Source organism: Pseudophryne corroboree, chromosome 7, assembly GCF_028390025.1.
Source record: "Pseudophryne corroboree isolate aPseCor3 chromosome 7, aPseCor3.hap2, whole genome shotgun sequence".
Classification (NCBI taxonomy): Eukaryota; Metazoa; Chordata; class Amphibia; order Anura; family Myobatrachidae; genus Pseudophryne; species Pseudophryne corroboree.
This window is the reverse complement of record NC_086450.1, coordinates 258440306-258460162: the sequence shown is the minus strand read 5'-3', so window position 1 is coordinate 258460162 and position 19857 is coordinate 258440306. Positions and strand designations below refer to the sequence as shown.

At 45.0% G+C, this 19857-nt stretch overlaps 12 non-coding genes across 12 annotated transcripts; all 12 read right to left on the bottom strand.

Annotated features, from left to right (window-relative positions):
• Nucleotides 1–244: 244 nt before the first annotated feature.
• Nucleotides 245–360, bottom strand: LOC134946771 (U5 spliceosomal RNA). The gene has a single exon (XR_010182366.1). It is a non-coding gene; the product is annotated as a U5 spliceosomal RNA (small nuclear RNA).
• Nucleotides 361–630: 270 nt separating this feature from the next.
• LOC134946767 (U5 spliceosomal RNA) lies at nt 631–746 on the bottom strand. Its single transcript, XR_010182363.1, has one exon. It is a non-coding gene; the product is annotated as a U5 spliceosomal RNA (small nuclear RNA).
• Nucleotides 747–1032: 286 nt separating this feature from the next.
• On the bottom strand, nt 1033–1148 carry LOC134946867 (U5 spliceosomal RNA). The gene has a single exon (XR_010182445.1). It is a non-coding gene; the product is annotated as a U5 spliceosomal RNA (small nuclear RNA).
• A 275-nt stretch (nt 1149–1423) lies between these two features.
• Nucleotides 1424–1540, bottom strand: LOC134946815 (U5 spliceosomal RNA). The gene has a single exon (XR_010182402.1). It is a non-coding gene; the product is annotated as a U5 spliceosomal RNA (small nuclear RNA).
• Nucleotides 1541–1814: 274 nt separating this feature from the next.
• On the bottom strand, nt 1815–1930 carry LOC134946772 (U5 spliceosomal RNA). The gene has a single exon (XR_010182367.1). It is a non-coding gene; the product is annotated as a U5 spliceosomal RNA (small nuclear RNA).
• Nucleotides 1931–2208: 278 nt separating this feature from the next.
• On the bottom strand, nt 2209–2324 carry LOC134946799 (U5 spliceosomal RNA). The gene has a single exon (XR_010182388.1). It is a non-coding gene; the product is annotated as a U5 spliceosomal RNA (small nuclear RNA).
• Nucleotides 2325–2610: 286 nt separating this feature from the next.
• LOC134946786 (U5 spliceosomal RNA) lies at nt 2611–2726 on the bottom strand. The gene has a single exon (XR_010182378.1). It is a non-coding gene; the product is annotated as a U5 spliceosomal RNA (small nuclear RNA).
• Nucleotides 2727–3001: 275 nt separating this feature from the next.
• LOC134946761 (U5 spliceosomal RNA) lies at nt 3002–3117 on the bottom strand. Its single transcript, XR_010182358.1, has one exon. It is a non-coding gene; the product is annotated as a U5 spliceosomal RNA (small nuclear RNA).
• A 273-nt stretch (nt 3118–3390) lies between these two features.
• On the bottom strand, nt 3391–3506 carry LOC134946733 (U5 spliceosomal RNA). Its single transcript, XR_010182335.1, has one exon. It is a non-coding gene; the product is annotated as a U5 spliceosomal RNA (small nuclear RNA).
• Nucleotides 3507–10218: 6712 nt separating this feature from the next.
• On the bottom strand, nt 10219–10334 carry LOC134946785 (U5 spliceosomal RNA). Its single transcript, XR_010182377.1, has one exon. It is a non-coding gene; the product is annotated as a U5 spliceosomal RNA (small nuclear RNA).
• Nucleotides 10335–10603: 269 nt separating this feature from the next.
• Nucleotides 10604–10719, bottom strand: LOC134946850 (U5 spliceosomal RNA). Its single transcript, XR_010182432.1, has one exon. It is a non-coding gene; the product is annotated as a U5 spliceosomal RNA (small nuclear RNA).
• Nucleotides 10720–10989: 270 nt separating this feature from the next.
• LOC134946773 (U5 spliceosomal RNA) lies at nt 10990–11105 on the bottom strand. The gene has a single exon (XR_010182368.1). It is a non-coding gene; the product is annotated as a U5 spliceosomal RNA (small nuclear RNA).
• Nucleotides 11106–19857: the final 8752 nt, after the last annotated feature.

The following is a 19857-nucleotide window of genomic DNA, read 5'->3' as shown; positions in this document are numbered from 1 at the left end:
ATGCCAGCAGTCCTCATTCAGCTCAAAGTGAGCACCCAATTTGAAAGAAAGAAAGCAGATTTATCACCAGGCTTCCCCTTGCTATAAACATGGTTTGTACTCTTTTCCATGTGCTCCCAGATCTTTCAAGCAATTAGTGTGGTCAAGAAAGTTCTGTTTGAAAAGAAACAAACATTTACTGTCATTTCTATGAAAATGAGCTTACATTAAAGCACACTCGTTCTATCTTTAAACCGATAAAAGAAACCCCAATAAGATGGGGCATGCAAAAATTGAGATAAAACTCAGTTTTGCTCCTCTCCACGGAAATCTTTAGAAAAAGGCGAAAGATTTGTTCATTCTGAAGAGAAACCAGAGCATGACCAAGATTCCACCGGTCACCTGAATGCCATGCCAGCAGTCCTCATTCAGCTCAAAGTGAGCGCCCAATTTGAAAGAAAGCAGATTTCTCAACTGGCTTCCCCTTGCTATAAGCATGGTTTGCACTGTTTTCCATGTGCTCCCAGATCTTTCAAGCAAGTAGCATGGTCAAGAAAGTTCTGTTTGAAAAGAAACAAACATTTACTGTCATTTCTATGCAAATGAGCTTACATTAAAGCACACTCATTCTATCTTTAAACCGATAAAAGAAACCCCAATAAGATGGGGCATGCAAAAATTGAAATAAAACTCGGTTTTGCTCCTCTCCACGGAAATCTTTAATAAAAGGCGAAAGATTTGTTCGTTCTGAAGAGAAACCAGAGCATGACCAAGATTCCACCTGTCGCCTGAGTGCCATGCCAGCAGTCCTCATTCAGCTCAAAGTGAGCACCCAATTTGAAAGAAAGAAAGCAGATTTCTCACCAGGCTTCCCCTTGCTATAAGCATGGTTTGTACTCTTTTCCATGTGCTCCCAGATCTTTCAAGCAATTAGTATGGTCAAGAAAGTTCTGCTTGAAAAGAAACAGACATTTACTGTCATTGTTATGCAAATAAATTTACATTAAAGCTAAAAAGAAAGCACACTCGTTCTGTCTTTAAACTGATAAAAGAAACCCCAATAATATGGGGCATGCAAAAATTGAGATAAAACTCAGTTTTGCTCCTCTTCACAAAAATCTTTAATAAAAAGCGAAAAATTTGTTCATTCTGAAGAGAAACCAGAGCATGACCAAGATTCCACCTGTTGCCTGAGTGCCATGCCAGCAGTCCTCATTCAGCTCAAAGTGAGCACCCAATTTGAAAGAAAGACAGCAGATTTCTCACCAGGCTTCCCCTTGCTACAAAACATGGTTTGTACTCTTTTCCATGTGCTCCCAGATCTTTCAAGCAATTAGTGTGGTCAAGAAAGTTCTGTTTGAAAAGAAACAAACATTTACTGTCATTTCTATGCAAATGAGCTTACATTAAAGCACACTCGTTCTATCTTTAAACCAATAAAAGAAACCCCAATAATATAGGGGAATGCAAAAATTGAGATAAAACTCAGTTTTGCTCCTCTCCACGGAAATCTTTAGTAAAAGGCGAAAGATTTGTTCATTCAGAAGAGAAACCAGAGCATGACCAAGATTCCACCTGTCGCCTGAGTGCCATGCCAGCAGTCCTCATTCAGCTCAAAGTGAGCACCCAATTTGAAAGAAAGAAAGCAGATTTATCACCAGGCTTCCCCTTGCTATAAACATGGTTTGTACTCTTTTCCATGTGCTCCCAGATCTTTCAAGCAATTAGTGTGGTCAAGAAAGTTCTGTTTGAAAAGAAACAAACATTTACTGTCATTTCTATGAAAATGAGCTTACATTAAAGCACACTCGTTCTATCTTTAAACCGATAAAAGAAACCCCAATAAGATGGGGCATGCAAAAATTGAGATAAAACTCAGTTTTGCTCCTCTCCACGGAAATCTTTAGTAAAAGGCGAAAGATTTGTTCATTCAGAAGAGAAACCAGAGCATGACCAAGATTCCACCTGTCGCCTGAGTGCCATGCCAGCAGTCCTCATTCAGCTCAAAGTGAGCACCCAATTTGAAAGAAAGAAAGAAAGCAGATTTATCACCAGGCTTCCCCTTGCTATAAACATGGTTTGTACTCTTTTCCATGTGCTCCCAGATCTTTCAAGCAATTAGTGTGGTCAAGAAAGTTCTGTTTGAAAAGAAACAAACATTTACTGTCATTTCTATGCAAATGAGCTTACATTAAAGCACACTCATTCTATCTTTAAACCGATAAAAGAAACCCCAATAAGATGGGGCATGCAAAAATTGAAATAAAACTCGGTTTTGCTCCTCTCCACGGAAATCTTTAATAAAAGGCGAAAGATTTGTTCATTCTGAAGAGAAACCAGAGCATGACCAAGATTCCACCTGTCGCCTGAGTGCCATGCCAGCAGTCCTCATTCAGCTCAAAGTGAGCACCCAATTTGAAAGAAAGAAAGCAGATTTCTCACCAGGCTTCCCCTTGCTATAAGCATGGTTTGTACTCTTTTCCATGTGCTCCCAGATCTTTCAAGCAATTAGTATGGTCAAGAAAGTTCTGCTTGAAAAGAAACTGACATTTACTGTCATTGTTATGCAAATAAACTTACATTAAAGCTAAAAAGAAAGCACACTCGTTCTGTCTTTAAACTGATAAAAGAAACCCCAATAATATGGGGCATGCAAAAATTGAGATAAAACTCAGTTTTGCTCCTCTCCACGGAAATCTTTAATAAAAGGCGAAAGATTTGTTCATTCTGAAGAGAAACCAGAGCATGACCAAGATTCCACCTGTTGCCTGAGTGCCATGCCAGCAGTCCTCATTCAGCTCAAAGTGAGCACCCAATTTGAAAGAATGAAAGCAGATTTCTCACCAGGCTTCCCCTTGCTACAAAACATGGTTTGTACTCTTTTCCATGTGCTCCCAGATCTTTCAAGCAATTAGTGTGGTCAAGAAAGTTCTGTTTGAAAAGAAACAAACATTTACTGTCATTTCTATGCAAATGAGCTTACATTAAAGCACACGTGTTCTATCTTTAAACCAATAAAAGAAACCCCAATAATATGGGGCATGCAAAAATTGAGATAAAACTCAGTTTTGCTCCTCTCCACGGAAATCTTTAGTAAAATGCGAAAGATTTGTTCGTTCTGAAGAGAAACCAGAGCATGACCAAGATACCCCCTGTCGCCTGAGTGCCATGCCAGCAGTCCTCATTCAGATCAAAGTGAGCACCCAATTTGAAAGAATGAAAGCAGATTTCTCACCAGGCTTCCCTTGCTATAAACATGGTTTGTACTCTTTTCCATGTGCTCCCAGATCTTTCAAGCAATTAGTATAGTCAAGAAAGTTCTGTTTGAAAAGAAACAAACATTTACTGTCATTTCTATGCAAATGAGCTTACATTAAAGCACACTCGTTCTATCTTTAAACCGATAAAAGAAACCCCAATAAGACGGGGCATACAAAAATTGAGATAAAACTCAGTTTTGCTCCTCTCCACGGAAATCTTTAGTAAAAGGCGAAAGATTTGTTCGTTCTGAAGAGAAACCAGAGCATGACCAAGATTCTAGAGATGTGCACTTGAAATTTTTCGGGTTTTGTGTTTTGGTTTTGGGTTCGGTTCCACGGCCGTGTTTTGGGTTCGACCGCGTTTTGGCAAAACCTCACCGAATTTTTTTTTGTCGGATTCGGGTGTGTTTTGGATTCGGGTGTTTTTTAAAAAAAACACTAAAAAACAGCTTAAATCATAGAATTTGGGGGTCATTTTGATCCCAAAGTATTATTAACCTCAAAAACCATAATTTCCACTCATTTTCAGTCTATTCTGAATACCTCACACCTCACAATATTATTTTTAGTCCTAAAATTTGCACCGAGGTCGCTGGATGACTAAGCTAAGCGACCCTAGTGGCCGACACAAACACCGGGCCCATCTAGGAGTGGCACTGCAGTGTCACGCAGGATGGCCCTTCCAAAAAACACTCCCCAAACAGCACATGACGCAAAGAAAAAAAGAGGCGCAATGAGGTAGCTGTGTGAGTAAGATAAGCGACCCTAGTGGCCGACACAAACACCGGGCCCATCTAGGAGTGGCACTGCAGTGTCACGCAGGATGGCCCTTCCAAAAAACACTCCCCAAACAGCACATGACGCAAAGAAAAAAAGAGGCGCAATGAGGTAGCTGTGTGAGTAAGCTAAGCGACCCTAGTGGCCGACACAAACACCGGGCCCATCTAGGAGTGGCACTGCAGTGTCACGCAGGATGGCCCTTCCAAAAAACACTCCCCAAACAGCACATGACGCAAAGAAAAAAAGAGGCGCAATGAGGTAGCTGTGTGAGTAAGATAAGCGACCCTAGTGGCCGACACAAACACCGGGCCCATCTAGGAGTGGCACTGCAGTGTCACGCAGGATGGCCCTTCCAAAAAACCCTCCCCAAACAGCACATGACGCAAAGAAAAAAAGAGGCGCAATGAGGTAGCTGTGTGAGTAAGATAAGCGACCCTAGTGGCCGACACAAACACCGGGCCAATCTAGGAGTGGCACTGCAGTGTCACGCAGGATGGCCCTTCCAAAAAACACTCCCCAAACAGCACATGACGCAAAGAAAAAAAGAGGCGCAATGAGGTAGCTGTGTGAGTAAGATAAGCGACCCTAGTGGCCGACACAAACACCTGGCCCATCTAGGAGTGGCACTGCAGTGTCACACAGGATGGCCCTTCCAAAAAACACTCCCCAAACAGCACATGACGCAAAGAAAAATTAAAGAAAAAAGAGGTGCAAGATGGAATTGTCCTTGGACCCTCCCACCCACCCTTATGTTGTATAAACAGGACATGCACACTTTAACCAACCCATCATTTCAGTGACAGGGTCTGCCACACGACTGTGACTGAAATGACGGGTTGGTTTGGACCCCCACCAAAAAAGAAGCAATTAATCTCTCCTTGCACAAACTGGCTCTACAGAGGCAAGATGTCCACCTCATCATCATCCTCCGATATATCACCGTGTACATCCCCCTCCTCACAGATTATCAATTCGTCCCCACTGGAATCCACCATCTCAGCTCCCTGTGTACTTTGTGGAGGCAATTGCTGCTGGTCAATGTCTCCACGGAGGAATTAATTATAATTAATTTTAATGAACATCATCTTCTCCACATTTTCTGGAAGTAACCTCGTACGCCGATTGCTGACAAGGTGAGCGGCGGCACTAAACACTCTTTCGGAGTACACACTTGTGGGAGGGCAACTTAGGTAGAATAAAGCAAGTTTGTGCAAGGGCCTCCAAATTGCCTCTTTTTCCTGCCAGTATAAGTACGGACTGTGTGACGTGCCTACTTGGATGCGGTCACTCATATAATCCTCCACCATTCTTTCAATGGGGAGAGAATCATATGCAGTGACAGTAGACGACATGTCCGTAATCGTTGACAGGTCCTTCAGTCCGGACCAGATGTCAGCATCAGCAGTCGCTCCAGACTGCCCTGCATCACCGCCAGCGGGTGGGCTCGGAATTCTGAGCCTTTTCCTCGCACCCCCCGTTGCGGGAGAATGTGAAGGAGGAGATGTTGACAGGTCGCGTTCCGCTTGACTTGACAATTTTCTCACCAGCAGGTCTTTGAACCCCAGCAGACTTGTGTCTGCCGGAAAGAGAGATCCAAGGTAGGTTTTAAATCTAGGATCGAGCACGGTGGCCAAAATGTAGTGCTCTGATTTCAACAGATTGACCACCCGTGAATCCTTGTTAAGCGAATTAAGGGCTCCATCCACAAGTCCCACATGCCTAGCGGAATCGCTCCGTGTTAGCTCCTCCTTCAATGTCTCCAGCTTCTTCTGCAAAAGCCTGATGAGGGGAATGACCTGACTCAGGCTGGCAGTGTCTGAACTGACTTCACGTGTGGCAAGTTCAAAGGGCAGCAGAACCTTGCACAACGTTGAAATCATTCTCCACTGCGCTTGAGACAGGTGCATTCCACCTCCTATATCGTGCTGAATTGTATAGGCTTGAATGGCCTTTTGCTGCTCCTCCAACCTCTGAAGCATATATAGGGTTGAATTCCACCTCGTTACCACTTCTTGCTTCAGATGATGGCAGGGCAGGTTCAGGCGTTTTTGGTGTTGCTCCAGTCTTCTGTACGTGGTGCCTGTACGCCGAAAGTGTCCCGCAATTCTTCTGGCCACCGACAGCATCTCTTGCACGCCCCTGTCGTTTTTTAAAAAATTCTGCACCACCAAATTCAAGGTATGTGCAAAACATGGGACGTGCTGGAATTTGCCCAGATTTAATGCACACACAATATTGCTGGCGTTGTCCGATGCCACAAATCCACAGGAGAGTCCAATTGGGGTAAGCCATTCCGCGATGATCTTCCTCAGTTGCCGTAAGAGGTTTTCAGCTGTGTGCGTATTCTGGAAAGCGGTGATACAAAGCGTAGCCTGCCTAGGAAAGAGTTGGCGTTTGCGAGATGCTGCTACTGGTGCCGCCGCTGCTGTTCTTGCGGCGGGAGTCCATACATCTACCCAGTGGGCTGTCACAGTCATATAGTCCTGACCCTGCCCTGCTCCACTTGTCCACATGTCCGTGGTTAAGTGGACATTGGGTACAGCTGCATTTTTTAGGACACTGGTGACTCTTTTTCTGAGGTCTGTGTACATTTTCGGTATCGCCTGCCTAGAGAAATGGAACCTAGATGGTATTTGGTACCGGGGACACAGTACCTCCAACAAGTCTCTAGTTGGCTCTGCAGTAATGATGGATACCGGAACCACGTTTCTCACCACCCAGGATGCCAAGGCCTCAGTTATCCGCTTTGCAGCAGGATGACTGCTGTGATATTTCATCTTCCTCGCAAAGGACTGTTGGACAGTCAATTGCTTGGTGGAAGTAGTAAAAGTGGTCTTACGATTTCCCCTCTGGGATGACCATCGACAACGCCAGCAGCAGTAGGCGTTACACGCAAGGATGCATCGGAGGAATCCCAGGCAGGAGAGGAATCGTCAGAATTGCCAGTGACATTGCCTGCAGGACTATTGGCATTCCTGGGGAAGGAGGAAATTGACACTGAGGGAGTTGGTGGGGTGGTTTGCGTGAGCTTGGTTACAAGAGGAAGGGATTTACTGGTCAGTGGACTGCTTCCGCTGTCGCCCAAAGTTTTTGAACTTGTCACTGACTTATTATGAATGCGCTGCAGGTGACGTATAAGGGAGGATGTTCCGAGGTGGTTAACGTCCTTACCCCTACTTATTACAGCTTGACAAAGGCAACACACGGCTTGACAAATGTTGTCCGCATTTCTGTTGAAATACTTCCACACCGAAGAGCTGATTTTTTTGGTATTTTCACCAGGCATGTCAACGGCCATATTCCTCCCACGGACAACAGGTGTCTCCCCGGGTGCCTGACTTAAACAAACCACCTCACCATCAGAATCCTCCTTGTCAATTTCCTCCCCAGTGCCAGCAACACCCATATTCTCCTCATCCTGGTGTACTTCAACACTGACATCTTCAATCTGACTATCAGGAACTGGACTGCGGGTGCTCCTTCCAGCACTTGCAGGGGGCGTGCAAATGGTGGAAGGCGCATGCTCTTCACGTCCAGTGTTGGGAAGGTCAGGCATCGCAACCGACACAATTGGACTCTCCTTGTGGATTTGGGATTTCGAAGAACGCACAGTTCTTTGCGGTGCTTTTGCCAGCTTGAGTCTTTTCATTTTTCTAGCGAGAGGCTGAGTGCTTCCATCCTCATGTGAATCTGAACCACTAGCCATGAACATAGGCCAGGGCCTCAGCCGTTCCTTGCCACTCCGTGTGGTAAATGGCATATTGGCAAGTTTACGCTTCTCCTCCGACAATTTTATTTTAGATTTTGGAGTCCTTTTTTTACTGATATTTGGTGTTTTGGATTTGACATGCTCTGTACTATGACATTGGGCATCGGCCTTGGCAGACGACGTTGCTGGCATTTCATCGTCTCGGCCATGACTAGTGGCAGCAGCTTCAGCACGAGGTGGAAGTGGATCTTGATCTTTCCCTAATTTTGGAACCTCAACATTTTTGTTCTCCATATTTTAATAGGCACAACTTAAAGGCACCTCAGGTAAACAATGGAGATGGATGGATACTAGTATACTTATGGATGGACGAGCGACTGCCGACACAGAGGTAGCTACAGCCGTGGACTACCGTACTGTGTCTGCTGCTAATATAGACTGGATGATAATGAGATGAAATCAATATATATACTTATATATAATATCACACTAGTACTGCAGCCGGACAGGTAGATATATTTATTATGTAATGACTGATGACGGACCTGCTGGACACTGTCAGCTCAGCAGCACCGCAGACTGCTACAGTAAGCTACTATAGTAGTATGTATAAAGAAGAAAGAAAAAAAAAACCACGGGTAGGTGGTATACAATTATGGATGGACGAGCGACTGCCGACACAGAGGTAGCTATAGCCGTGGACTACCGTACTGTGTCTGCTGCTAATATAGACTGGATGATAATGAGATGAAATCTATATATATATATATAATATCATACTAGTACTGCAGCCGGACAGGTAGATATATTTATTATGTAATGACTGATGACGGACCTGCTGGACACTGTCAGCTCAGCAGCACCGCAGACTGCTACACTAAGCTACTATAGTAGTATGTATAAAGAAGAAGAAAAAAAAAAAAACACGGGTAGGTGGTATACAATTATGGATGGACGAGCGACTGCCGACACAGAGGTAGCTACAGCCGTGGACTACCGTACTGTGTCTGCTGCTAATATAGACTGGATGATTATGAGATGAAATCTATATATATATATATATATATATAATATCACTAGTACTGCAGCCGGACAGGTATATATATTTATTATGTAATGACTGATGACGGACCTGCTGGACACTGTCAGCTCAGCAGCACCGCAGACTGCTACAGTAAGCTACTATAGTAGTATGTATAAAGAAGAAGAAAGAAAAAAAAAACCCACGGGTAGGTGGTATACAATTATGGATGGACGAGCGACTGCCGACACAGAGGTAGCTACAGCCGTGGACTACCGTACTGTGTCTGCTGCTAATATAGACTGGATGATAATGAGATGAAATCAATATATATATATATATATATATATATAATATCACTAGTACTGCAGCCGGACAGGTATATATATTTATTATGTAATGACTGATGACGGACCTGCTGGACACTGTCAGCTCAGCAGCACCGCAGACTGCTACAGTAAGCTACTATAGTAGTATGTATAAAGAAGAAGAAAGAAAAAAAAAAACGGGTAGGTGGTATACAATATTATATATATATTATATACAATTATATATATATATATTAAACTGGTGGTGATTATTAAACTGGTGGTCAGGTCACTGGTCACACTATCAGCAACTTGCAAGTAGTACTCCTAAGCAGACAATCACAATATATATTATACTGGTGGTCAGTGTGGTCACAATGGCAGTGTGGCACTCTGGCAGCAAAAGTGTGCACTGTACGTTATATGTACTCCTGAGTCCTGCTCTCAGACTCTAACTGCTCCCCACTGTCAGTGTCTCCCCCACAAGTCAGATATACATTATACAGTCACACTATCTATCTATCACTTCAGCAAGTAGTAGTACTCCTCCTAATGCTCCCCAAAATTACTACTGTGTCTCTCTCTACTCTAGTCTCACTCTCTTCTCTATAAACGGAGAGGACGCCAGCCACTTCCTCTACCTATGAATCTCAATGCACGTGTGAAAATGGCGGCGACGCGCGGCTCCTTATATAGAATCAGAGTCTCGCGATTGAATCCGAGCCTCGCGAGAATCCGACAGCTGGATGATGACGTTCGGGCACGCTCGGGTTAACCGAGCAAGGCGGGAAGATCCGAGTCGCTCGGCCCCGTGTAAAAAAAAATGAAGTTCGGGCGGGTTCGGATTCCGAGGAACCGAACCCGCTCTTCTCTACAAGATTCCACCTGTCGCCTGAGTGCCATGCCAGCAGTCCTCATTCAGCTCAAAGTGAGCACCCAATTTGAAAGAAAGAAAGAAAGCAGATTTCTCACCAGGCTTCCCCTTGCTATAAGCATGGTTTGTACTCTTTTCCATGTGCTCCCAGATCTTTCAAGCTATTAGTATGGTCAAGAAAGTTCTGCTTGAAAAGAAACAGACATTTACTGTCATTGTTATGCAAATAAACTTACATTAAAGCTAACAAGAAAGCCCACTCGTTCTGTCTTTAAACTGATAAAAGAAACCCCAATAATATGGGGCATGCAAAAATTGAGATAAAACTCAGTTTTGCTCCTCTCCACGGAAATCTTTAATAAAAGGCGAAAGATTTGTTCATTCTGAAGAGAAACCAGAGCATGAACAAGATTCCACCTGTCGCCTGAGTGCCATGTCAGCAGTCCTCATTCAGTTCAAAGTGAGCACCCAATTTGAAAGAAAGAAAGCAGATTTCTCACCAGGCTTCCCCTTGCTATAAACATGGTTTGTACTCTTTTCCATGTGCTCCCAGATCTTTCAAGCGTGTGATCAAGAAAGTTCTGTTTGAAAAGAAACAAACATTTACTGTCATTTCTAATCAAATGAGCTTACATTAAAGCACACTCGTTCTATCTTTAAACCGATAAAAGAAACCCCAATAAGATGGTGCATGCAAAAATTGAGATAAAACTTAGTTTTGCTCCTCTCCACAGAAATCTTTAGTAAAAGGCGAAAAATTTGCTCGTTTTGAAGAGAAACCAGAGCATGACCAAGATTCCACCTGTCGCCTGAGTGCCGTGCCAGCAGTCCTCATTCAGATCAAAGTGAGCGCCCAATTTGAAAGAAAGCAGATTTCTCACCTGGCTTCTCCTTGCTATAAGCATGGTTTGTACTGTATTCCATGTGCTCCCAGATCTTTCAAGCAAGTAGCATGGTCAAGAAAGTTCTGTTTGAAAAGAAACAAACATTTACTGTCATTTCTATGCAAATGAGCTTACATTAAAGCACACTCATTCTATCTTTAAACCGATAAAAGAAACCCCAATAAGATGGGGCATGCAAAAATTGAGATAAAACTCGGTTTTGCTCTTCTCCACGGAAATCTTTAGTAAAAGGCGAAAGATTTGTTCGTTCTGAAGAGAAACCAGAGCATGACCAAGATTTTCATCTGAAAATATGTGTTCTCCCTGCAGTTGTTGTCCCCAGATGAGAGTTCCCTTGTGCTGCCTCAGTTGAATCTCCTTTACTTGACAGAGATGTAACCTCAATCTTAGAAAGCGCTAAGCTCTTGTGTGTGTCAGCTGTGCAGCTCCTTAAAAATACACCTCCTCTCAATTGTGCACTGCTGCTTTCAATAGTGGGTTTGTTGAGTCCCAATAATTTAAATATAAATCAAGGAAAAAAGTTGAAAGCGCTGTCCACAATAAAAGAGTTTTTTATTTGATTAAAAATTATAAAATCACTATTCACATATATTCTTATCAATACTGATCTAAAGGTTTAGACATTGAAACATATTACAAACCATAGCTGTTTTCAGTGGTACCTATTAGTGAAACAGTTTAAACACAGTGGGTAACTTGCATTAAATTGACACACTCTGCATCTAATTAAACAATTGTGTTAGATGTCATATACTAATCCCCTCAGTGTTTATTCCTTTTTGATGGTTCACTCCTTTAGGCAGCCTCCTATAAACGTAATTGGAAGAGTTAAATGCTGACAGTCCCAGACATATCCGGAGAGATATGTTCACCACAAATCTGAATTATATATATCCTCCCGCTGGGACAATAATACATCCAAAGCCACAGATTGAGAGCACGCAATGTCAAATTTAAGGAGATAAAGTAGCTACTTTTCTTGGTACAATCCCTTAATTGGCGGCTATTGATACTGAATAAATTGCCGTTCTGACGGGCGTCCCCGTCTGGTGATAAAGTTACTTATATACAGTAGGACTCCTATTTAATAAGCATGCTCCACAGTTCATTCGTGAGTTCTTATTCAATAAATGGAGGCCGCATGCACGGCTGATCTCACCCCTGTTCTTATCGGCTACTGCTCCCGCCGGGCGTCCGTGGGTGTCTTAGGCAGCATCCGGCTGCTTCTCCTGCACCGAGACTCTCGCGGACGGCCTCTCCCAAAACAGTACCACAGAAAACTTGCGGTGGTGTGGTCTGTCGGGCTGGTTCGCTCCGGCGGTATCTGTCAGCGGCTGCGCGCTGCCTGCACAGCTCCCGAGATTTTGCCAGGTGTCTTGCCGACAGGGGGGAGATCAAGACTGTTTTCACAATAAGGTCCACATACACAAGGGACACTCTTGACGCGTTTCTCAGCCGTATGTCTATGGCTGTTTCCTCAGCCATAGACAGCCAACAGCCATAGACATACGGCTGAGAAACGCGTCAAGGGTGTCCCTTGTGTATGTGGACCTTATTGTGAAAACAGTCTTGATATCCCCCCTGTCAGCAAGACACCTGGCAAAATCTCGGGAGCTGTGCAGGCAGCGCGCAGCCGCTGACAGATACCGCCGGAGCGAACCAGCCCGACAGACCACACCACCGCAAGTTTTCTGTGGTACTGTTTTGGGAGAGGCGGTCCGCGAGAGTCTCGGTGCAGGAGAAGCAGCCGGATGCTGCCTAAGACACCCACGGACGCCCGGCGGGAGCAGTAGCCGATAAGAACAGGGGTGAGATCAGCCGTGCATGCGGCCTCCATTTATTGAATAAGAACTCACGAATGAACTGTGGAGCATGCTTATTAAATAGGAGTCCTACTGTATATAAGTAACTTTATCACCAGACGGGGACGCCCGTCAGAACGGCAATTTATTCAGTATCAATAGCCGCCAATTAAGGGATTGTACCAAGAAAAGTAGCTACTTTATCTCCTTAAATTTGACATTGCGTGCTCTCAATCTGTGGCTTTGGATGTATTATTGTCCCAGCGGGAGGATATATATAATTCAGATTTGTGGTGAACATATCTCTCCGGATATGTCTGGGACTGTCAGCATTTAACCCTTCCAATTACGTTTATAGGAGGCTGCCTAAAGGAGTGAACCATCAAAAAGGAATAAACACTGAGGGGATTAGTATATGACATCTAACACAATTGTTTAATTAGATGCAGAGTGTGTCAATTTAATGCAAGTTACCCACTGTGTTTAAACTGTTTCACTAATAGGTACCACTGAAAACAGCCATGGTTTGTAGAGATGAGCAGGTTCGGTTTCTCTGAAACCGAACCCGCACGAACTTCATGTTTTTTTCACGGGTCCGAGCAGACTCGGATCCTCCCGCCTTGCTCGGTTAACCCGAGCGCGCCCGAACGTCATCATGACGCTGTCGGATTCTCGCGAGACTCGGATTCTATATAAGGAGCCGCGCGTCGCCGCCATTTTCACACGTGCATTGAGATTGATAGGGAGAGGACGTGGCTGGCGTCCTCTCCATTAGAAATTAGATTAGAAGAGAGAGAGAGATTGTGCAGAGTCAGACAGAGTTTACCACAGTGACCAGTGCAGTTGTTGTTAGTTAACTTTTATTTATTTTAATATATCCGTTCTCTGCTATATCCGTTCTCTGCCTGAAAAAAAACGATACACAGCAGCAGCCAGTCACACAGTGTGACTCAGTCTGTGTGCACTCAGCTCAGCCCAGTGTGCTGCACATCAATGTATAAAAGGCAAAGCTTATAATAATTGTGGGGGAGACTGGGGAGCACTGCAGGTTGTTATAGCAGGAGCCCCCAGGAGTACATAATATTATATTAATTTAAAATTAAACAGTGCACACTTTTGCTGCAGGAGTGCCACTGCCAGTGTGACTAGTGGTGACCAGTGCCTGACCACCAGTATAGTAGTATATTGTTGTATGTATTGTATACTATCTCTTTATCAACCAGTCTATATTAGCAGCAGACACAGTACAGTGCGGTAGTTCACGGCTGTGGCTACCTCTGTGTCGGCAGTCGGAACTCGGCAGGCAGTCCGTCCATCCATAATTGTATTACAATATATACCACCTAACCGTGGTATTTTTTTTTCTTTCTTTATACCGTCGTCATAGTGTCATACTAGTTGTTACGAGTATACTACTATCTCTTTATCAACCAGTGTACAGTGCGGTAGTTCACGGCTGTGGCTACCTCTGTGTCGGCAGTCGGCAGGCAGTCCGTCCATCCATAATTGTATTATTATTATAATATATACCACCTAACCGTGGGTTTTTTTCATTCTTTATACCGTCGTCATAGTGTCATACTAGTTGTTACGAGTATACTACTATCTCTTTATCAACCAGTGTACAGTGCGGTAGTTCACGGCTGTGGCTACCTCTGTGTCGGCAGTCGGCAGGCAGTCCGTCCATCCATAATTGTATTATTATTATAATATATACCACCTAACCGTGGTTTTTTTTTCATTCTTTATACCGTCGTCATAGTGTCATACTAGTTGTTACGAGTATACTACTATCTCTTTATCAACCAGTGTACAGTGCGGTAGTTCACGGCTGTGGCTACCTCTGTGTCGGCAGTCGGCAGGCAGTCCGTCCATCCATAATTGTATTATTATTATAATATATACCACCTAACCGTGGTTTTTTTTTCATTCTTTATACCGTCGTCATAGTGTCATACTAGTTGTTACGAGTATACTACTATCTCTTTATCAACCAGTGTACAGTGCGGTAGTTCACAGCTGTGGCTACCTCTGTGTCGGCAGTCGGCAGGCAGTCCGTCCATCCATAATTGTATTATTATTATAATATATACCACCTAACCGTGGTTTTTTTTTCATTCTTTATACCGTCGTCATAGTGTCATACTAGTTGTTACGAGTATACTACTATCTCTTTATCAACCAGTGTACAGTGCGGTAGTTCACGGCTGTGGCTACCTCTGTGTCGGCAGTCGGCAGGCAGTCCGTCCATCCATAATTGTATTATTATTATAATATATACCACCTAACCGTGGTTTTTTTTTCATTCTTTATACCGTCGTCATAGTGTCATACTAGTTGTTACGAGTATACTACTATCTCTTTATCAACCAGTGTACAGTGCGGTAGTTCACGGCTGTGGCTACCTCTGTGTCGGCAGTCGGCAGGCAGTCCGTCCATCCATAATTGTATTATTATTATAATATATACCACCTAACCGTGGTTTTTTTTTCATTCTTTATACCGTCGTCATAGTGTCATACTAGTTGTTACGAGTATACTACTATCTCTTTATCAACCAGTGTACAGTGCGGTAGTTCACGGCTGTGGCTACCTCTGTGTCGGCAGTCGGCAGGCAGTCCGTCCATCCATAATTGTATTATTATTATAATATATACCACCTAACCGTGGTTTTTTTTTCATTCTTTATACCGTCGTCATAGTGTCATACTAGTTGTTACGAGTATACTACTATCTCTTTATCAACCAGTGTACAGTGCGGTAGTTCACGGCTGTGGCTACCTCTGTGTCGGCAGTCGGCAGGTATCCAATACTAGTATCCAATCCATCCATCTCCATTGTTTACCTGAGGTGCCTTTTAGTTCTGCCTATAAAATATGGAGAACAAAAAAGTTGAGGTTCCAAAATTAGGGAAAGATCAAGATCCACTTCCACCTCGTGCTGAAGCTGCTGCCACTAGTCATGGCCGAGACGATGAAATGCCAGCAACGTCGTCTGCCAAGGCCGATGCCCAATGTCATAGTACAGAGCATGTCAAATCCAAAACACCAAATATCAGAAAAAAAAGGACTCCAAAACCTAAAATAAAATTGTCGGAGGAGAAGCGTAAACTTGCCAATATGCCATTTACCACACGGAGTGGCAAGGAACGGCTGAGGCCCTGGCCTATGTTCATGGCTAGTGGTTCAGCTTCACATGAGGATGGAAGCACTCAGCCTCTCGCTAGAAAACTGAAAAGACTCAAGCTGGCAAAAGCACCGCAAAGAACTGTGCGTTCTTCGAAATCCCAAATCCACAAGGAGAGTCCAATTGTGTCGGTTGCGATGCCTGACCTTCCCAACACTGGAGGTGAAGAGCATGCGCCTTCCACCATTTGCACGCCCCCTGCAAGTGCTGGAAGGAGCACCCGCAGTCCAGTTCCTGATAGTCAGATTGAAGATGTCAGTGTTGAAGTACACCAGGATGAGGAGGATATGGGTGTTGCTGGCGCTGGGGAGGAAATTGACCAGGAGGATTCTGATGGTGAGGTGGTTTGTTTAAGTCAGGCACCCGGGGAGACACCTGTTGTCCGTGGGAGGAATATGGCCGTTGACATGCCAGGTGAAAATACCAAAAAAATCAGCTCTTCGGTGTGGAGGTATTTCACCAGAAATGCGGACAACAGGTGTCAAGCCGTGTGTTCCCTTTGTCAAGCTGTAATAAGTAGGGGTAAGGACGTTAACCACCTCGGAACATCCTCCCTTATACGTCACCTGCAGCGCATTCATAATAAGTCAGTGACAAGTTCAAAAACTTTGGGTGACAGCGGAAGCAGTCCACTGACCAGTAAATCCCTTCCTCTTGTAACCAAGCTCACGCAAACCACCCCACCAACTCCCTCAGTGTCAATTTCCTCCTTCCCCAGGAATGCCAATAGTCCTGCAGGCCATGTCACTGGCAAGTCTGACGAGTCCTCTCCTGCCTGGGATTCCTCCGATGCATCCTTGCGTGTAACGCCTACTGCTGCTGGCGCTGCTGTTGTTGCCGCTGGGAGTCGATGGTCATCCCAGAGGGGAAGTCATAAGCCCACTTGTACTACTTCCAGTAAGCAATTGACTGTTCAACAGTCCTTTGCGAGGAAGATGAAATATCACAGCAGTCATCCTACTGCAAAGCGGATAACTGAGGCCTTGGCATCCTGGGTGGTGAGAAACGTGGTTCCGGTATCCATCATTACTGCAGAGCCAACTAGAGACTTGTTGGAGGTACTGTGTCCCCGGTACCAAATACCATCTAGGTTCCATTTCTCTAGGCAGGCGATACCGAAAATGTACACAGACCTCAGAAAAAGAGTCACCAGTGTCCTAAAAAATGCAGCTGTACCCAATGTCCACTTAACCACGGACATGTGGACAAGTGGAGCAGGGCAGGGTCAGGACTATATGACTGTGACAGCCCACTGGGTAGATGTATGGACTCCCGCCGCAAGAACAGCAGCGGCGGCACCAGTAGCAGCATCTCGCAAACGCCAACTCTTTCCTAGGCAGGCTACGCTTTGTATCACCGCTTTCCAGAATACGCACACAGCTGAAAACCTCTTACGGCAACTGAGGAAGATCATCGCGGAATGGCTTACCCCAATTGGACTCTCCTGTGGATTTGTGGCATCGGACAACGCCAGCAATATTGTGTGTGCATTAAATCTGGGCCAATTCCAGCACGTCCCATGTTTTGCACATACCTTGAATTTGGTGGTGCAGAATTTTTTAAAAAACGACAGGGGCGTGCAAGAGATGCTGTCGGTGGCCAGAAGAATTGCGGGACACTTTCGGCGTACAGGCACCACGTACAGAAAACTGGAGCACCACCAAAAACTACTGAACCTGCCCTGCCATCATCTGAAGCAAGAAGTGGTAACGAGGTGGAATTCAACCCTCTATATGCTTCAGAGGTTGGAGGAGCAGCAAAAGGCCATTCAAGCCTATACAATTGAGCACGATATAGTAGGTGGAATGCACCTGTCTCAATTGCAGTGGAGAATGATTTCAACGTTGTGCAAGGTTCTGATGCCCTTTGAACTTGCCACACGTGAAGTCAGTTCAGACACTGCCAGCCTGAGTCAGGTCATTCCCCTCATCAGGCTTTTGCAGAAGAAGCTGGAGGCATTGAAGAAGGAGCTAACACGGAGCGATTCCGCTAGGCATGTGGGACTTGTGGATGCAGCCCTTAATTCGCTTAACAAGGATTCACGGGTGGTCAATCTGTTGAAATCAGAGTACTACATTTTGGCCACCGTGCTCGATCCTAGATTTAAAGCCTACCTTGGATCTCTCTTTCCGGCAGACACAGGTCTGCTGGGGTTGAAAGACCTGCTGGTGACAAAATTGTCAAGTCAAGCGGAACGCGACCTGTCAACATCTCCTCCTTCACATTCTCCCGCAACTGGGGGTGCGAGGAAAAGGCTCAGAATTCCGAGCCCACCCGCTGGCGGTGATGCAGGGCAGTCTGGAGCGACTGCTGATGCTGACATCTGGTCCGGACTGAAGGACCTGACAACGATTACGGACATGTCGTCTACTGTCACTGCATATGATTCTCTCAACATTGATAGAATGGTGGAGGATTATATGAGTGACCGCATCCAAGTAGGCACGTCACACAGTCCGTACTTATACTGGCAGGAAAAAGAGGCAATTTGGAGGCCCTTGCACAAACTGGCTTTATTCTACCTAAGTTGCCCTCCCACAAGTGTGTACTCCGAAAGAGTGTTTAGTGCCGCCGCTCACCTTGTCAGCAATCGGCGTACGAGGTTACATCCAGAAAATGTGGAGAAGATGATGTTCATTAAAATGAATTATAATCAATTCCTCCGCGGAGACATTGACCAGCAGCAATTGCCTCCACAAAGTACACAGGGAGCTGAGATGGTGGATTCCAGTGGGGACGAATTGATAATCTGTGAGGAGGGGGATGTACACGGTGATATATCGGAGGGTGAAGATGAGGTGGACATCTTGCCTCTGTAGAGCCAGTTTGTGCAAGGAGAGATTAATTGCTTCTTTTTTGGGGGGGGTCCAAACCAACCCGTCATTTCAGTCACAGTCGTGTGGCAGACCCTGTCACTGAAATGATGGGTTGGTTAAAGTGTGCATGTCCTGTTTTGTTTATACAACATAAGGGTGGGTGGGAGGGCCCAAGGATAATTCCATCTTGCACCTCTTTTTTCTTTTCTTTTTCTTTGCATCATGTGCTGATTGGGGAGGGTTTTTTGGAAGGGACATCCTGCGTGACACTGCAGTGCCACTCCTAGATGGGCCCGGTGTTTGTGTCGGCCACTAGGGTCGCTAATCTTACTCACACAGCTACCTCATTGCGCCTCTTTTTTTCTTTGCGTCATGTGCTGTTGGGGAGGGTTTTTTGGAAGGGACATCCTGCGTGACACTGCAGTGCCACTCCTAGATGTGCCCGGTGTTTGTGTCGGCCACTAGGGTCGCTAATCTTACTCACACAGTCAGCTACCTCATTGCGCCTCTTTTTTTCTTTGCGTCATGTGCTGTTTGGGGAGGGTTTTTTGGAAGGGCCATCCTGCGTGACACTGCAGTGCCACTCCTAGATGGGCCCGGTGTTTGTGTCGGCCACTAGGGTCGCTTATCTTTCTCACACAGTCAGCTACCTCATTGCGCCTCTTTTTTTCTTTGCGTCATGTGCTGTTTGGGGAGGGTTTTTTGGAAGGGACATCCTGCGTGACACTGCAGTGCCACTCCTAGATGGGCCCGGTGTTTGTGTCGGCCACTAGGGTCGCTAATCTTACTCACACAGCTACCTCATTGCGCCTCTTTTTTTCTTTGCGTCATGTGCTGTTTGGGGAGGGTTTTTTGGAAGGGACATCCTGCGTGACACTGCAGTGCCACTCCTAGATGGGCCCGGTGTTTGTGTCGGCCACTAGGGTCGCTTATCTTACTCACACAGCGACCTCGGTGCAAATTTTAGGACTAAAAATAATATTGTGAGGTGTGATGTGTTCAGAATAGGCTGAAAATGAGTGTAAATTATGTTTTTTGAGGTTAATAATACTTTGGGATCAAAATGACCCCCAAATTCTATGATTTAAGCTGTTTTTTAGGGTTTTTTGAAAAAAACACCCGAATCCAAAACACACCCGAATCCGACAAAAAAAATTCGGTGAGGTTTTGCCAAAACGCGTTCGAACCCAAAACACGGCCGCGGAACCGAACCCAAA